The sequence below is a fragment of the Hordeum vulgare genome, chromosome 2H, assembly GCF_904849725.1.
Source record: "Hordeum vulgare subsp. vulgare chromosome 2H, MorexV3_pseudomolecules_assembly, whole genome shotgun sequence".
In the NCBI taxonomy this organism is placed as follows: domain Eukaryota; kingdom Viridiplantae; phylum Streptophyta; class Magnoliopsida; order Poales; family Poaceae; genus Hordeum; species Hordeum vulgare.
The window spans coordinates 15,869,873-15,887,005 of record NC_058519.1 but is presented as its reverse complement, the minus strand read 5'-3'; the positions used below and the strand labels follow the sequence as shown (position 1 = coordinate 15,887,005).

Sequence of the window (17,133 nt, the reverse complement as noted above, 5' to 3'; positions counted from 1 at the left end):
ATGATTGTGTCTTTTGTGTTTCTTTTTGTGTTCGAGCCAAGTAAAACCTTTATGACTAGTTTCGTGATGGTTGTTTGATCCTGCTTGAAAAACACAGAAACTTTTCGCTCACGAAATTATTTTTTATTTTTATCCAGAAAGAGCTTTTGAGTTGATTATTTTTGCTGCTGGTTGATATGCCAATTGCCTAAACTGTCGTAATTTTTCAGACTTTTTGAGATACCATAAGTATACGAAGTATACTGATTTCTACAGACTGGTCTGTTTTTGACAAATTCTATGCTTGTTGTGTTGGTTGCTTATTTTGATGAAACTATGGATAATATCGGGGCGTATTAGCCATGGAAAAGTGAGAATATAGTAATCTAACACCAATATAAATAGAACTCAAGTTTGCTACAGTACCTAAAGAGGTGGTAGTTTGTTTTCTTGTGCTAATGATATCACGAGTTTCTGTTTTAGTTTTGTGTTGTGAAGTTTTCAAGTTTTGGGTGATGTTCTCATGGGCTAAGGGATAAATAGTGGAAAGAGCTCAAGCTTGGGGATTCCCAAGGCATCCCAAGCCAAATTCAAGGACATAAAAAAGCCTAAGCTTGGGGATGCCCCGGGAAGGCATCCCCTCTTTCGTCTTCAATCCATCGGTAACATTACTTGTAGCTATATTTTTATTCACCATATGATATGTGTTTTGCTTGGAGCGTCTTGTATCGTAGGAGTCTTTTCTTTTTGTTGTGTCACAATCATCCTTGCTGCACACCTTTTGAGAGAGACATGCACTCATCGTGAATTTGCTAGAATACTCTTTGAGCTTCGCTTATATCTTTTGAGTTAGGCAATTTAGCTCACATGTGCTTCACTTATATCTTTTCAGCTAGATAAGTTTGCTATAAGTGCTTCACTTATATCTTTTAGAGCACGACGGTGTCATATTTTGGAGAAATAAGAACTCTCGATCTTCACTTATATCTTTTTGGGAGTGATCTCTCTGAGTAACTTGGTAGTTGGCTTGTGCTATGAAAGTAGTCCCAAAGGTGATAGGCACCCAAAGAGGATACAATAAAACTTCCATCTTCATGTGCATTGATTATAAAGAGAAGTTTGATTCCTCTCAAATAGTTTTGAGACATGGATTTGGTAATATTAAGAGTTATGTTAGTAGGGTGTTGTGAATCTAGAAATACTTGTGTTGAAGTTAGTGATTCCCGTAACATGCACGTATGGTGAACCACTATGTTAGGAAGTCGGAGCATAATTGTTTTCTTGATTGTCATCCTTTGTGTTGCGGTCGGGATCGCGCGATGGTTAACACCTACCAACCCTTCCCCTAGGAGTATGCGTTTAGCACTTTGTTTCGATTACTAATAAAAACTTTTGCAATAAGTATGTGAGTTCTTCATGACTAATGTGAGTCCATGGTATAGATGCACTTTCACCTTTCACCATTGCTAACCTGTCTAGTGTCGCGCAACTTTCGCCGGTGCACAAACCCACCATATACCTTCCTCAAAAAAGCCACCATACTTACCTACTATGGCATTTTCATAGCCATTCCGAGATATATTGCCATGCAACTCCCATCATTCCATCTCATGGCATGTGCCGTCACTTTCATATTTCCGTTGCATGATCGTAAGATAGCTAGCGAGATGTTTCAACGTCATACGCCAAGCTAGATAGTTGCACATCCCGGTACACTGTCGGAGGCATTTCCTATAGAGTCCTCATCATTCTAAGCATTGAGCTGTGAGTAAATTAAAGTGCGATGATCATCATTATTAGAGCATTGTCCCATGTGAGCAAAAAAAAGGCCAAAGTTGCCCACACAAAAAAAAGAGATTGATATGGAAAGAGGCCAAAGAGCCCAAACAAAAAAAGAAAAGAAAAAGAGAGAAGGGACAATGCTACTATCTTTTCCACACTTGTGCTTCATAATAGCACCATGTTCTTCATGATTGAGAATCTCTTGTTTTGTCACCACCATATGCTAGTGGGAATCTTCATTATATAACTTGGATTGTATATTCCAATGATGGGCTTCCTCAAAATTGCCCTAGGTCTTCGTGAGCAAGCAAGTTGGATACACACCCACTAGTTCTTCTTTTGAGCTTTCACATTGATATCTCTAAGTGCATCCATTGCATGTTATTCCCTACTCTTTCACATTGATATATTTTAATGGGCATCTCCATAGCCCTTTGATACGCCGAGTCGATGTGACCATCTCTTCCTTTTTGTCTCACAACCTCCACCACACTCTATTCCACCTATAGTGCTACATCCATGGCTCACGCACATGTATTGCGTGAGAGTTGAAAAAGATTTGAGAAAGTAAGAGTGCGAAAACAATTACTTGGCCAATACCGGGGTTGTGCATGATTTAAATTAGTTGTGTGGGGATGATGGAGCATGGCCAGACTATACGATTTTGTAGGGATAATTTTCTTTGGCCTTGTTATTTCGAAAGTTCATGATTACCTTCCTACTTTGCTTGAAGTATTATTGTTTTCATTTCAAAAGAAAACTGTTGTTTTGAATCTTACGGATCTGAACATTCATGTCACATGAAAGTAGTTACAAAGGACAAATATGCTAGGTAGCATTCCACATCAAAAATTCAGTCTTTATCACTTCCCTACTCGAGGACGAGCAGGAGTTAAGCTTGGGGATGCTTGATACGTCTCCAACGTATCTATAATTTTTGATGGTTCCATGCTATTATCTTGTCAAACTTTGAATGTTTTGTATGCCTTTTATATCTTTTTTGGGACTAACTTATTAACTCAGTGCAAAGTGCCAGTTCCTGTTTTTCCCGTGTTTTTGACCCTTTTCAGAGGAGAATATTAAACGGAGTCCAAACGGAATAAAACCTCCAAAAAGATTTTTTTTCCAGAACAGAAGATACGTAGGGAGCATGAGAACCAAGGCAGAGGCCACCGGGGGAGGCCACAAGCCCCCTAGGCGCGACCAGGGGGGCCAGCGCCTAGCAGGCTTGTGGGCCCCCTGTGGCTCGTCTGCCCTACTTCTTCCGCCTATAAATCCCCGAAAAATACAAAACCATGAGAGAGATCCACGAAAATACTTTTCCGCCGCCGCAAACTTCTATCTCCGCAAGATCCCATCTGGGGCACGTTTTGGTGCCCTGCCGTGGGGGATTCGGATACGGAGGGCTTCTTCATCAACACCATGATCTCTCCGATGATGCGTGAGTAGTTCACCATAGACCTACGGGTCCATAGCTAGTAGCTAGATGGCTTCTTCTCTCTCTTGGATCTTCAATACAAAGTTCTCCATGATCTTCATGAAGATCTATCCGATGTAATCTTCTTTTGCGGTGTGTTTGTTGAGATCCGATGAATTGTGGATTTTTGATCAGATTATCTGTGAATCTTATTTGAGTTTCTTATAATCTCTTATATGCATGATTTCATATCCTTGTAATTCTCTTCGAGTTGTGGGTTTTGTTTGGACAACTTGATCTATGATTCTTTCAATGGGAGAAGTGCTTGGTTTTGGGTTCATACCGTGCGGTGACCTCACCCAGTGACAGAAGGGGTAGCGAGGCACGCATCGTGTTGTTGCCATCAAGGGTAAAAAGATGGGGCTTATATGTATAGCATGAATTTATCCCTCTACATCATGTCATCTTGCTTAAGGCGTTACTCTGTTCGTCATGAACTCAATACACTAGATGCATGCTGGAGAGCGGTCGACGTGTGGAGTAATAGTAGTAGATGCAGAAAGTATCGGTCTACTTGTCTCAGACATGATGCCTATATGTATGATCATTGCCTTAGATATCGTCATGACTTTGCGCGGTTCTATCAATTGCTCGACAGTAATTCGTTCATCCACCGTAATATTTTCTATTTTGAGAGAAGCCTCTAGTAAACACTATGGCCCCCGGGTCTACTTTGCATCATATTTTCAGCCCTACGCTTTTACTTTGTTGCACTTTCCGCCTTCAGATCTCACCTTGCAATCAATCGTGAAGGGATTGACAACCCCTTTGTAGCGTTGGGTGCAAGTTTGTTGCTTTTGCGTAGGTACATCAGTGCTTCATCTTGATACTCCTACTGGATTGATACCTTGGTTCTTAAAATTGAGGGAAATACTTACTGCTATTGTGATGCATCACCCTTTCCTCTTCAAGGGAAAAAACCAACGCAAGCTCAAGATGTAGCATTGTACAATGCAGACACCTACGCCTTTTTTGAATGCCAAACTTGGGGAGCACTATGCAAGACTTATGCATTGGAACCAAATATGCTTATCACCTTTGATATTCGTCCGGAAGATGAAATTGAAGGTAATATCGACATCTGGGTCGATGTGTAGATGCCTCCAGTTCTACCATTATGTGAGTGTCTCAACCATATTTATTAAGTAATTTATATTGTTTATTTAAAAATAGTTGACAACTTATTTCCATTGACAGCTTATTTTCGTTCTTCAAAAAATGTACGGAAGGTGGTAAACAGAACCTATTACTACAATGATGAAGCAGAATTAACTTGTACGGAGTAACATCATCTTGTCGCATTTATCAATGATCTTGAGAATTACAATACCTATCAGCAAACTCCTCCACATTATGGTCAATGCGTGCCACTAGTGCACGTGGTGAACTACGGTAACATGCATGGAGATTGCATGGTAAGATTTTCTACTATTACGACATCTGTGCATCTTTTGCATAAATTATTGTAAAACTAAACTACATTGCTAGCTACAAATTTATTACTATGTTTTACAACAGAAAATCCCGTAGGATTGTGTGCCTCATCTGATGTTATGAGCATACGGCCAACACAGCCAGGTCAACCTAGGTATCTGCATCACTCTTGTCCATATGAGATTTCTAAAACCGATGCAATGACAATCAAAGATTGGAAAAAATTATGGTCAATTGCTACATGGAAGCAACATTGTGCGTAGGGCAAGAACTGGAGACAAGATGATCTCCATTCTCCATAATGGAGAGTCAGGGCCTATCTTGTTTTATGATATTCTACGTAAGAGATGGTAGAGTAGGTCCTATGAGAGAGGAGTAGGTCCTAGGTACAATGTGTTATTAGGTGCTACAATGTGTTATAGTTGATGGGGAGGAGGAGGAGGAGTTGTGATTTTCACAAGTGACCAACTTTTGTTATATGATGTCTCATTGACGAAAATGATGATTAAATAGTGTTGGTGGTAATGACTATGATGATTATTAGCTATAGTGATGCAAGAGTTTTTATATTAAAATGATGATGATGTTGATCTTGATTATCATGATGGTTTTTTATTTTGATCATGATTGATTATTATGTCATTGGGGGAAGGAAAGCGGATTAGATTCATGTGGATGGATCGAAAATGACCTAAAGTTGAATTAGTAGGATCGTCGTCTTACTAATTCAACTTTTGATCACTTTTGATTCATTTGGATGAATAAAGTCCATGTTTCTTCCTCACAATGATATAATAATTCAATATGAACATAATGATATAACAACCTCTTAATTGGTACTGTATCAAAATTTATATAACGACGTATAAATACACTAAAAATTAAAAATAATGAAAAACAAATTACTAATAGCGCGGGTTTGCAAGAACGCTACTAATAGTTGTCTTATGAGTAGCGCTGGTATAATACACGCTACAGCTATATGTCTTAGCAGTAACGCGTCTTACACGCGCTGCTGGTAAGTAATAGCTGTAACGCCTTACTAGTAGCACGGTAACCCGCGCTACTAGTAGGCATTAAACCCGCGCTACTACTAGGCTTTTCCCTAGTAGTGGACACTTCTCTCTATTAGGTAGCTAACATAATATGAAACCACTAAATGACCCTCCAAAAAAATCCCAACCCCCTCCTTCAAAAAAAACCAAGCTTCGGCCAGATGCTGACGCGTGGATGTCATTTGGTCCCGGTTGGTGTGACCAACCGGGACTAAAGGCCCTCCTCCCTGGGCTCCCCGCAGCGGCCACGTGGAGACCCTTTGGGTCCGGTTCGTAAGCCAACCGGGACTAAAGGTTTGGGCCTTTAGTCCCGACCCTTTAGTCCCGGTTCCAGAACCGGGGCTAATGGGCCTCTGAAACTGGGACAAATGAGTGTTTTTCTACTAGTGACAGAACTTAGTGGTTGATGAATGAATATCACGTAGAACAGACTAATGAAGCTAGTGTACCACATGTAGCTCATGTTTCTCCCTTGGCACAAGTTACACACATGTACCTAGCTATCAAGCAGGGTCGATGACTGACACCTTCGGTATTCCTGACAGGAGTACAAGTCTTTGTGTACAATATTCAGGTAGGGGAGCAAAAAGTTAATTACTGAAGATGAATTGTTATCTCTGAGTACGAATGCTCCAAATGATCACTTGGAATTTTATCTTCAATATCTTACTGACATGGAGGAACAGAATGTTGCAATAAACTCAAAGGTAATATCATAACTTCTTTATTATACAATATATCAATGTTTAGCATTTGCTGTACCACCTGCTGTTTGTTTGAAATCTAGAGTAAAATACGCTAGGCTAAATTATGTGGTCTGGATTGTTTGGACTCTTTGCTTGTTTTTCATTTTATAAATTGTGTCATAGTTCCCCAGGATCCTCTTATTGTAAATCACATCTTTATTTGAAGAATCAGTCTTGCAGATTCTTGGATTCGTTCAAAAACCATCAGAAAAATGTAGCTTATCAGGGTATTCAACCTCGTGTCATTCACTGCTTACTAGTTTGCTGCAATATAAACTCGATGATATCTCATTTATGTTAGTTTGGCCTGTAATCTTGATGAATCCCTTAATTTACATATGCCAGATTGTATCTTCAAGCCAGCAAAATAGCTCTTCCAAAGAAGGAAAGGACATTTATGAAGTTGCTGCAGATGGCGTAGATTTTGTGAATGCTCTTGCTAATGAGGACTATATAGAAATGAAAGATCTATTAAGCTCAGATAGCTCTACATCGACTTCCAAATTTTCAAGTAGAAGGTCTGAGGAGTACTTTGACTCTGATGCATTAATGAGAGAGCTTTTGAATGACCAAAACACAAACAGAGAAATACATCAGGATTGCAAGCATAACATAGCTGGACTTACAAAGTCAGATTGTGTGGTTATCAGTCCACCAAAACGAGGTAAGATGACACTTATCTCACTTGTTTTGAATTTAAGAGGCTGCTTTAGATCCTCGTGTAGTCTATTCCGAAAAAATTGTTAGTGTAGCCATACGACGAAGAATCTTTTGGAAACCTTTTTTTTTTTGAAAAGGAGGCATCGCCCCGGCCTCTGCATCGAGCGATGCATGCAGCCATTTATTAAGTACAGTAATAGTTCACCACAAAGTACAGAGTAGACCGAAAAGCTGCGAAAATAAATTACATGGCGATCAACGCCAAAACCGATGGAAAAAATAGGCGTAGTTGACTAAATCCCTATTCTATCAGCATGACGCCATCCAAATCGGTTGAATATAGCCTGAGCTACCATCTCCCATCGGGCACACCCAGTAACCAAAGGCTCCCTGGTTACCACAGGAGTGAGTAAGGACCACATGCGGATCAATGCGGTAGCCCTGAAGGTGACCTGCAAAAAGTTGGTACATTGTTGTCTATTAAAAACAAGGTCATTTCTACAATTCCATATAGCCCACAAAAGTGAAGATATTCCAACTCTAAATAGTTTGGCGAAAGTAACATTAACCCCGTCCAGCCATGTCCCAAACAACATGTTAATGCTAGTAGGCGGTGAAATGTTAAAAGTGACATGTATTGAGCGCCATAAGATTTTTGCCATAGGGCAGTCCAGAAAGAGGTGTTTAATTGATTCAGGGGATTGACAGAAGCTACATCGTCGGTTTCCTTTCCAATTTCGCTTGGCTAAGTTATCCTTAGTTAAAACAACTCCTTTGTGAAGAAACCACAAAAAGATTTTTATCTTAAGGGGAACTTTGACCTTCCAAATATGCCTTGATTTTGGGATGATTGAATTATCAATAAAATGGTCATACATTGATTTGACCGAGAATATACCATTGGAGGTCAGCCTCCAAATAATAAAATCAGGATCATCAGAAAGACTAACATCCATTAACCTTCTGACTAGATGTAACCATGTGACCCATCTATTGCCAATTAGTGATCTACGAAATTGAATGTTGAGAGGAGTCTCCCTTAACACTGCCGCAACGGACGCCTGTCTGCGCTGGGCAATATTATACAGCTGCGGATACTGAAGAGCTAGTGATTCGTCACCTAGCCAAGTATCCTCCCAGAATCTAGTAGATTCACCATTGCCTATGATGAATTTAGTTCTGTTAAAAAATGTCGTTTTTGTCCTCATTAGGCCTTTCCAAAAGGGTGAATCAGCAGATCTCACGGTGACCTGGGCTAAGGTTTTTTGCTGTAGATACTTGTTCTTAAGTATTTGCATCCACATACCTTGAGTTTCCACTGAGAGCCTGAACAGCCACTTGCTAAGCAGACACCTATTCTTGACCTCTAAATTTTCAATCCCCAAACCTCCCTGATCCTTTCGTCTACAGATAATATCCCATTTAGCCAGCCTATATTTGGTCTTGATCTCATCACATTGCCAAAAGAATCGGGATCGGTAAAAATCCAACCTTTTTCGCACCCCAACCGGTACTTCAAAAAGGATAGAAGAAACATTGGCATGCTAGTTAACACTGAGTTTACTAAAACCAATCGTCCTCCATAGGATAGTAGCTTGCCCTTCCAGCAACTCAATTTTTTCTCAAACCGATCCTCGACACACTTCCATTCCTTGATAGTTAACTTTCGGTAGTGAATAGGTATTCCTAAGTTCGTAAATGGTACCGTACCACCCTCACACCCAAAAACTTGGTTATAAGTGAGTTGTTCTGTTTTTGCGTCTCCAAAAAAGAATAGTTCACTTTTATGAAAGTTAATCTTGAGCCCAGATAGTTGTTCGAATAAGTATAATATTAACTTCATGTTTCTGGCTTTATTGAGATCGTGTTCCATGAAGAGGATTGTGTCATCCGCATATTGTAAGATGGAAACCCCCCCATCAACTAGATGTGGTACCAGCCCCCTTACTAACCCTTTGTCAAGAGCCCTCGTGATCATTAGCGCCAACATATCTGCTACAATGTTAAATAAAATAGGTGACATAGGATCTCTTTGCCTTAGTCCCTTCAGTGTCTGAAAGAAATGACCCACATCATCATTTACCTTAATCCCGACACTGCCCTTTTTTATAAAACAATCGACATGTTTTCGCCAAATCTCGCTAAACCCCTTCATACGTAGAGTTTGTTGCAAGAAAGACCACTTGACTTTATCATAAGCCTTTTCGAAGTCTACCTTAAATAAGACTCCGTTAAGCTTCTTAGAGTGTAATTCGTGAAGGGTTTCATGAAGAACGACCACCCCTTCGAGTGTGTTCCGACCAGACATGAAGGCCGTCTGCGAAGATTGCACCACGGAATGTGCCATCTTAGTTAGCCTATCCGTTCCCACCTTTGTGAAAATTTTGAAGCTTACATTGAGCAGACAAATGGGGCGAAATTGTTCAATACGCGAAGCACCCTCTTTCTTTGGTAGCAATGTTATCGTACCAAAATTAAGATGAAAGAGTTCTAAGTGCCCGGAAAACAGATCGTGAAACATAGACATAAGATCATTCTTAATGATATGCCAACATTTCTTATAGAACTCAGCTGGGAACCCATCTGGCCCCGGCGCTTTACCATTCTTCATACCCTGAATAGCTTGTAACACCTCTTTCTCTAGGAAAGGAGCGGATAAACTCTCATTATCATCCTGTCCGATCTGAGGAATATCCGAGATCTGATTCTCGTCCATAGACACAAAACTATGATCCGGAGCACCAAACAATCGTTTATAATAATTTGAGATGTACAATTTTAGGTTCTCATGTCCTACTATTGTACCCTCCTCTTGCTCTAGCTGTATAATCCTCTTTTTCCGATGCTTGCCATTTGCAATTAAGTGGAAAAAATTTGTGTTATCGTCCCCTTGGACAATTTCCCTAACTTTGGCTCTAACAGCCCATTTCATTTCCTCTTCTCGAAGAAGGATTCGAACTCTTTCTTCAGCGTCGTTCTTTTGCAACCTCTCATGCTCATCTAGCAAGCGGGTCTGTGCCTGTCGATCTAGATAATCTATAAAATGGAGCAATCTGTCTTGCTCATTCTTATATGCCCCAGAAACATTCTTAGCCCATCCTCTCAAGAATTGTCTCAGATGCCGGATCTTATTTTGCCAAATATCAACACTAGACTTCCCACCCACATCCTTGTTCCACTCCCTAGCAATCATGTCCACAAACCCCTCACGTGTGAACCAACATGGTTCGAAAGAGAAAGCATCTTTTTTCCCTTTGTGAGTTGCCTGGACAGAATCTAGTAATAGCGGGGTATGGTCAGAAATAGCCCTCTGAAGTGCACAAACCATGACAAGCGGGAATTTCTGTTCCCAGTCAACACTAGTAAGTACCCTGTCCAATTTTTCAAAAGTTTGATTATGTAGAGAATTGGCCCAAGTATATTTCCTACCTGAGAGATCAATCTCTCGTAGGTTTAGGCTCTCGATAATTGTATTGAACATAAAAGGCCATCTGCCATCAAAATTATTATTGTTCTTCTCATCAGGTCTCCTGATGATGTTGAAATCACCACCTACCACCAGCGGTAAAGTGTCATCGCAGATTCGAACAAAATCAGCAAGAAAGGCTAGTTTTTGCTCTGCTTGGGCCGCTCCATAAACCGCAACCAGAGCCCATTGAAACCCATCTCCCTTGGTTCTAATACGAAATTTGACCGAGAACTCCCCTAGCACCACTTCTCGCACTTGAAGTGTATGACAGCGGACACCAAGTAAGATCCCTCCGGACCTTCCTCTTGGAGGGAGACAATGCCAGTCAAACTCAACGCCTCTCGAAAGAGAGTTCAGAAAATGCGATGTGAAATTATCCCGCCCCGTCTCCATTAGCGCAATGAAGTCAAGACTATGTTGTAACGTTGTTTCTGCAAGGAACCGGATTTTAGCCAAGTCTCCCAGACCTGTGCTATTCCAAAATATTCCTTTCATTTTTCATCGTAGAATTTTTTAGCCGTCTTGAATCTAGCACTCCTACGTATAGCATATACTGTATAGACCCTCCGTTTGTAAGTTCGTTTTGGCTTTTCAGAAGCATACTCCTGGTCCATATAACCAGTCATATCTTTGCCATCAACATTAAGTGGAACATTGGGTTGCTCGTTAAGATGCATAGCCAACTGTGTCTCCTCTCTATCCTCTGGTGAGACTAAATTTTCACAAAGTAAATTTAGACCGCCCATATTAGATATTGCGTCATCATTCATTGGTTTAATTGCAGCTAAGTTGCGAATAATATCCAACGCCCTATCGACCTCTAAGTCCAATAAGTCGTTAATAGATTTGGAAACCTCTTTGCTAGTACTACCCAAGTTGACTCCCAGCGAGGTAGCATTATCTATTATATCTTGCGGAGAGAAATGTAGAATGGAATGCTCAGTATTGATAGACATACCTGTCGAATTCTGAACCTCCTTCATTTTAGCAGCCCTCATAGCTCGCCCAATCTGCAGGTCATCCGCATCTGGTTGGGACTGAACCCGTTGACTCACCCGTCTATCCGAAGCCATCGGATCTGGAACTCCTCCAAAAGCTATGACTTCCTCCACAGAGATATCAACTGGCTGTGCTGGATGTACACGCAGTGGGGTAACCTCCGAACCTGTCATAAGACAACTAGGCTCAGGCGTACCTTCGGTACACGTGCTGTCGTCACCCAGAACCGCAGCGCACACAACGTCGCCGAACTGAACACCAATATCATCCGGCCGCCCGCTGGCTGCAGTAGCTTTTGCACCTTCATGCTGGTCAGCAGCCCCGTTCAAGGGAATAGCAACGTCGGCTGCATGAGAAAATATTACACCAATAGTGGATGCAGCTAGCATGCCTGGCTCTTCCTCCATGCATGTATCGTCTCCCATAAAAGTACCAGCAACCTTGGCTGGTTGAGCTGCCGCTAGTGGCTCATCCTCTGCCGCCATAGTAACGGGTGTAGCAGCTAGCTGCGATGGCTGAGGTGCTGCTAGTGACTCGTCCTCTGCTGCCATGGTGACCGGTGCATCAGCTAGCAGCGCCATGGTAGACGGCTGCTGTATCTCACCTCTCGGCGAGTGAACATGAGTAGCCTCGATTCCACCAGAAGAGCGAAGAGGTTCAGCCTCCAAAGCCGAATGAACGCGCCCACAATGGTTATGAACCAACTTTGCCTCCGCCAAATACGTTTCCAGGGAAACAGGCTGCAACTTATTAGTAGAGTGCAGAATACCCATGTTGCTCCGAGGATTTTTTCCCCATAAACCTCGGCAGTCTCGCCCGCGTGTGGATGTCCATGCACGCCGACCTACCGAATTTTGCCGGCGCAGATGCAGGCTCGAAAGAGCCAAACCGCAAGGCGATATCGGAATGAGAAACCAATTGTTTTGTACCCGTGCCTGAGTATTGCCCAGACTGAGTGGATGGCGATTGTGCATTGTTCTGAGAGGAGAAACTAGGTCGTGAATCATTTGCAGCATCTGCATTATCCATGGCACCATCTGCATCATCCCCATCAGCCATATTGGTATCTTTATCTATGTCCGTTGCATCAAAGAGAGTGGGATTCTTGATTTCCAATTGGAGAGTGTATCGCATCCCTTCATATGTCCAAATAACATCATCTGGAATAAGCTGAATATCTAGCACACTCACCAACATCCTCGCAATGCCTTTGGCTCTAGTGAACACCATATCCACCTCTTCTGTTTTGCCAATAAGTGAACCCAAACTCCATACAACTCTGAAATCATTCAAAGCCCTTGAAGGAGCTCCTGTAAAATGTACCCAAATCTGAGGTAGAGGAAGACTCTTAGGCTCCTCACACTTCCAGGCATCAAATTCCAGTACACAGCTAGTGCTAGCCACTCTGCACATACCGAACTTAAGCAAATGAGCCAAATCTTCCTTAGTAGGAAAAACGACCTTAAAGACATTATCTGAAATCAAAACCGGTTCCCACCTGAAGGTCGATGATACAAGCTCCTTGAGCCGTTGCACCACCTGCTCCACAGTCAAGCTCCCCCGAGTTACCGTCACCGTACCCGTGAATCCAGCATCTGGTGTATGAAGAGTCGCCGTCACCGCCGGTGACTCAAAGAACATCAATTCTTGACTGGAAACACCATAAATTGTCACAACCGGCATAGGTCCAATCGTGATAGGGCATTTAGCGGCACCACGCGTAGGCTTAAGACAATACACACAGAGCTCCGCCTTGCATTCAGACACAAAGTGCCCCGCCTCACTGCAACGGTAACACACCATCTTCTCTTTCTTGCGAGCCCACTTGGAGGGTCTATCCCCTCCATCTCCTTTTGCCACCGTAGGATTCTGATCAGCCAGTCCAGGATGAGTCCTCTCATTCACTGGCTCTGGTACGGTCTCACTAGCAGTCTCAACAATCTCTGTCTCCGCCTCTTGAGGTCATAGGAGGCCTTGGCTTTCTGCCTCCCCCTCTGGCCGCCCAATTCTGTCGAAAGGCACCTCTCTTGTGATACGAAGGACCCGACGTCCCCGGCACAAACTTGCCTGGTGGTGCCGTAAAACCCTGGTTGCCAGCCACATTGTTCATTGGCGCATTAGCTCGCCCACCACCATAAGCTCCTGAGTGGCGGAATTTCCCGTCACCATACATGTTACCTCCATCAGAGCCCCATCGACCTCGCTGCTGAGATTGATGATCTGCTGGCTCCCCCACCTGGCCGGCTAACCTGGGCTATCTCCCCGCCTGCGCGGCCGCATTAGAGTTTCGCGACCTGCGGAGGCAGGGCTGGTGCTGCCCTGTCCGCTTGTCCCGGCGGCCTAGGCTGCGCTGCCGGCGGCTGTTTGGTAGCCCCCCTGCCCGCCATACCCGTAGCTCCAGCTGGAAGGGGCGGCACTCGTGGTGCACGGCCTGCTCCCAAGGGCGGGAAGCCGTGATTGAGCCGCCTAAGAACCCTAGAGGCAATCGACGTGGTGCATGGGAAGTCGCCAATGGAACAGTGCAGCGCGATCGGATCTATGCCGCCCAGAGTAGCCCTCTGCACCGTAATAGCAGACGGAATAGCTAGGTCCTGGGCCTTATACCCAGTATTAGCGATGTCCAACGTGGCCGAGTCTACAACTCCCACCTGGGCCCTATACCCATCGGTAGTATCTGACTCTGACTCCATAATAACCGATCCAGCATTATCGCATTGAGAATCTACTTGGGCCATACACCCAAGTTCTAATGAGGCCATCTCTGGATTACAATCATACGGCCCGCTATGTCCAATCAGGCAATTCAAACGGGCGTTACGGTTTTCACGGATCGTCATCTCCTCGACGGCCGCCGCCGGCTGCACCGTACGTGATCTGTTCTTCTTCTTGTTCTTCCTAGGTAGAACGATGGACCAGGACTCCGAGGGGATGAAATCTAAAATCCTTAATGGTTCCAGAGATACCTTGGGCAATGGACCTTTCCAAGGCTTAATCAAACCTGCCTTCTTCTGTTGAACGACCCGTCCCTTCGTCAAAGCAGGTTTGACAGAAATTTTAGGATCTTCAAATGGCAACCATCGGTCCTGCAACTCCTGCGTTGCATGCGGTGATGGCTGCTCCTCCTCGTCGTCATCTTCCCCTGCAAGTACCCAAAACCGCCCCCCAACCCTAGGTGGGTCTTGTCTCGATTTGTATCGCTGGTCCTCATCGGAGGACACATCAATTGGCCGCAGATCTTCTTGATTTATCGGTATATCCTGCAAAATGTGAGAAACACAAATAACAGCATAAACGTCCACTAGAAGATGCGCACCATCCCTGATCAGCTCTCCCTCTTGAAGAGACAACCAGCGAGAATGTCGTCCTCCTCGTCCCTGAGTGTCATCCATCTTGAAACCGGGTGAAGAACAATCATACCTTCGTGCAGATCCGTTTTGCCAACCTCTGAAAATGAAGCCCTCCATTTGATGCGGTTGTTTACCTCCACCGTCGGCGAGATCGGAAGCCGCTGCTCGTTCCCCGCAGAAGAACTCACAGGGATCCCCAGATCGGGCGGCGATCTGATTCGCCTGCCCTCCCCCTCCCCGGTGGTGGTCCCGGCGTCGCCCGAGTCGCCTGGGTCGCCCGGGTCGCCCCGGTCGCTCATCCTAGTCCCCAGTGGACTGATATCTAGCCACACCCCTTTTTAACAACTATGAAGTCCAACTGTAATGAACTCACACGATGAATGAGTCTATAGAACTTTCAACAAAGCCAGTTTGGCAGTTACAATTGGTCCCACTGTGTGGCATTTTTCTCCCGGCAGGGCTGGGGTTAATTTGTCAATGCTATTTGTTATTGAGATTGTAACAGTAATATGTAATTTAGCATGAAACCAAGTCCCGACGCTTCCTAAACCTATCTTATCGATTTGTCATGTTTCAGTGGCATTGCTAGAGGAACAGATTGTGGGCTACTACCTAAATGTCCTACAACATGTCGCATCTTGCTCTTAAGAAAGAGAAGAGGTGTGCCCACTCCGATGTTCTTTAGATCCTAATGAAGAGAGGTCAATGTGTTTGTTCCAATGTTGTGCTCTTAAATAGGAGGATTGGTGCGTATGATTCAACACAGTTCAACAACCATGCATACCAATTTATAACAATGTGTAGTGCTGACATGCAGTTCTGGGTTGCACATGGGGCATTTGATATGGTGCAAACTGATTATTGTACCCGAAATGGAAATATCTACTGTGTAAACATGCAAACAAATTATGGATGTTCTAGATATACAAGACGTTTGAAGGATCATGAAACTTAAAAGAGTAGGTGCGTGCAATTCAAAAGAATGAATCGGAATTTGTAGCCCAAAAGCTTGACACGGTTTCATCGGGAATATAATGTTCACTCGATTATGAATAAGTTATGCTCTATGGAGTCAACAACTTAGTAAATTTGTGAAGTCAGTGCTTTAGTGCCAGTCGTATGCATGTCTTCCAGTAAGATTGGTACACTTGAGCCATAAGTCATCCTGGTGCGTATTTATGTTGTTGCTAATGGTCTGTCTTTTTTTTTTAATTTAGAAACTATTTTTTGAAATGCATGAACATTTTCTGAATCAGCGAACATTTTATTATTGAATAAAATATTTTGCAAGTCACATACAGTTCTCGAATTTTTAGGACACTTTTCATTCACGAAACGTTTTTTGAATTGGCCATTTTGTTCAATTTCATTAAAAATAAATACACGAACTTTTTGTAAAATCATGAATATTTGTTGCTTTCCATAATATATGTTTTTAATTTTCTTGAACATTTTAATAGGTAAACGCTATTAAATAAATTGAACAATTTTTAAATTCACAAACATTTAATGATCTATTAAACATTTTATTCCTAATTTCTCATTTTTTAAACAGTTTCAAAACTTTTATGAATTCCCACATTATTTGAAATACATAAAAAGAAGGAACTTAAAAAACAGGCCACCCGGACATGGATCGACCCAAACAGGTGCTCTGCGTTTTCTCCCAGCACGTAGAGCGCAGTATAGGAGGTACCTACTACATGGCTGGACACAGCTGGCAGGGAATTCTCATGTATGAAAAGTTTTTTTGCTGTGTGAGATGCTTGGACGCAAAATAGAATTGTTTACCATAGAGCCATATTTTGCATGTCGGTTCTACGTAATAAATGAATAATATATAAAAGACCGTAGGATGTTCCTAATTCTGACCCCACCGACTCCACTCGTCAGCCTTCCTACAGTCCGGTTGCCGTATAGGTGTTTGGGTCACCATCGGGTCCGTGAGGGGTCTCACTCTTGTGGGATACTATCACATGTTGACTCTTGAGTTCATGATGGTGAATTATACGTACTACTTTGCTACCATTTTCTAAGATTATCTTAATACAAAAATATTTCCACTTAAAACAACAGCTTGTCCTATTGTTATTGACAATTATGTGCACAAATGTATTGTACTGTTAGTATATCATCCACAATAAAGAGAAGAGGCAAGAAGTGTTTTTTTTTATTTTTTTGACAA

The 17,133-nt window shown here is 42.8% G+C and overlaps 1 pseudogene; it reads left to right on the top strand.

Annotated features, from left to right (window-relative positions):
• Positions 1 to 7,225, top strand: part of LOC123425007 — a 70,322-nt pseudogene extending 63,097 nt beyond the window's left edge.
• The last annotated feature ends 9,908 nt before the right edge of the window (positions 7,226 to 17,133 follow it).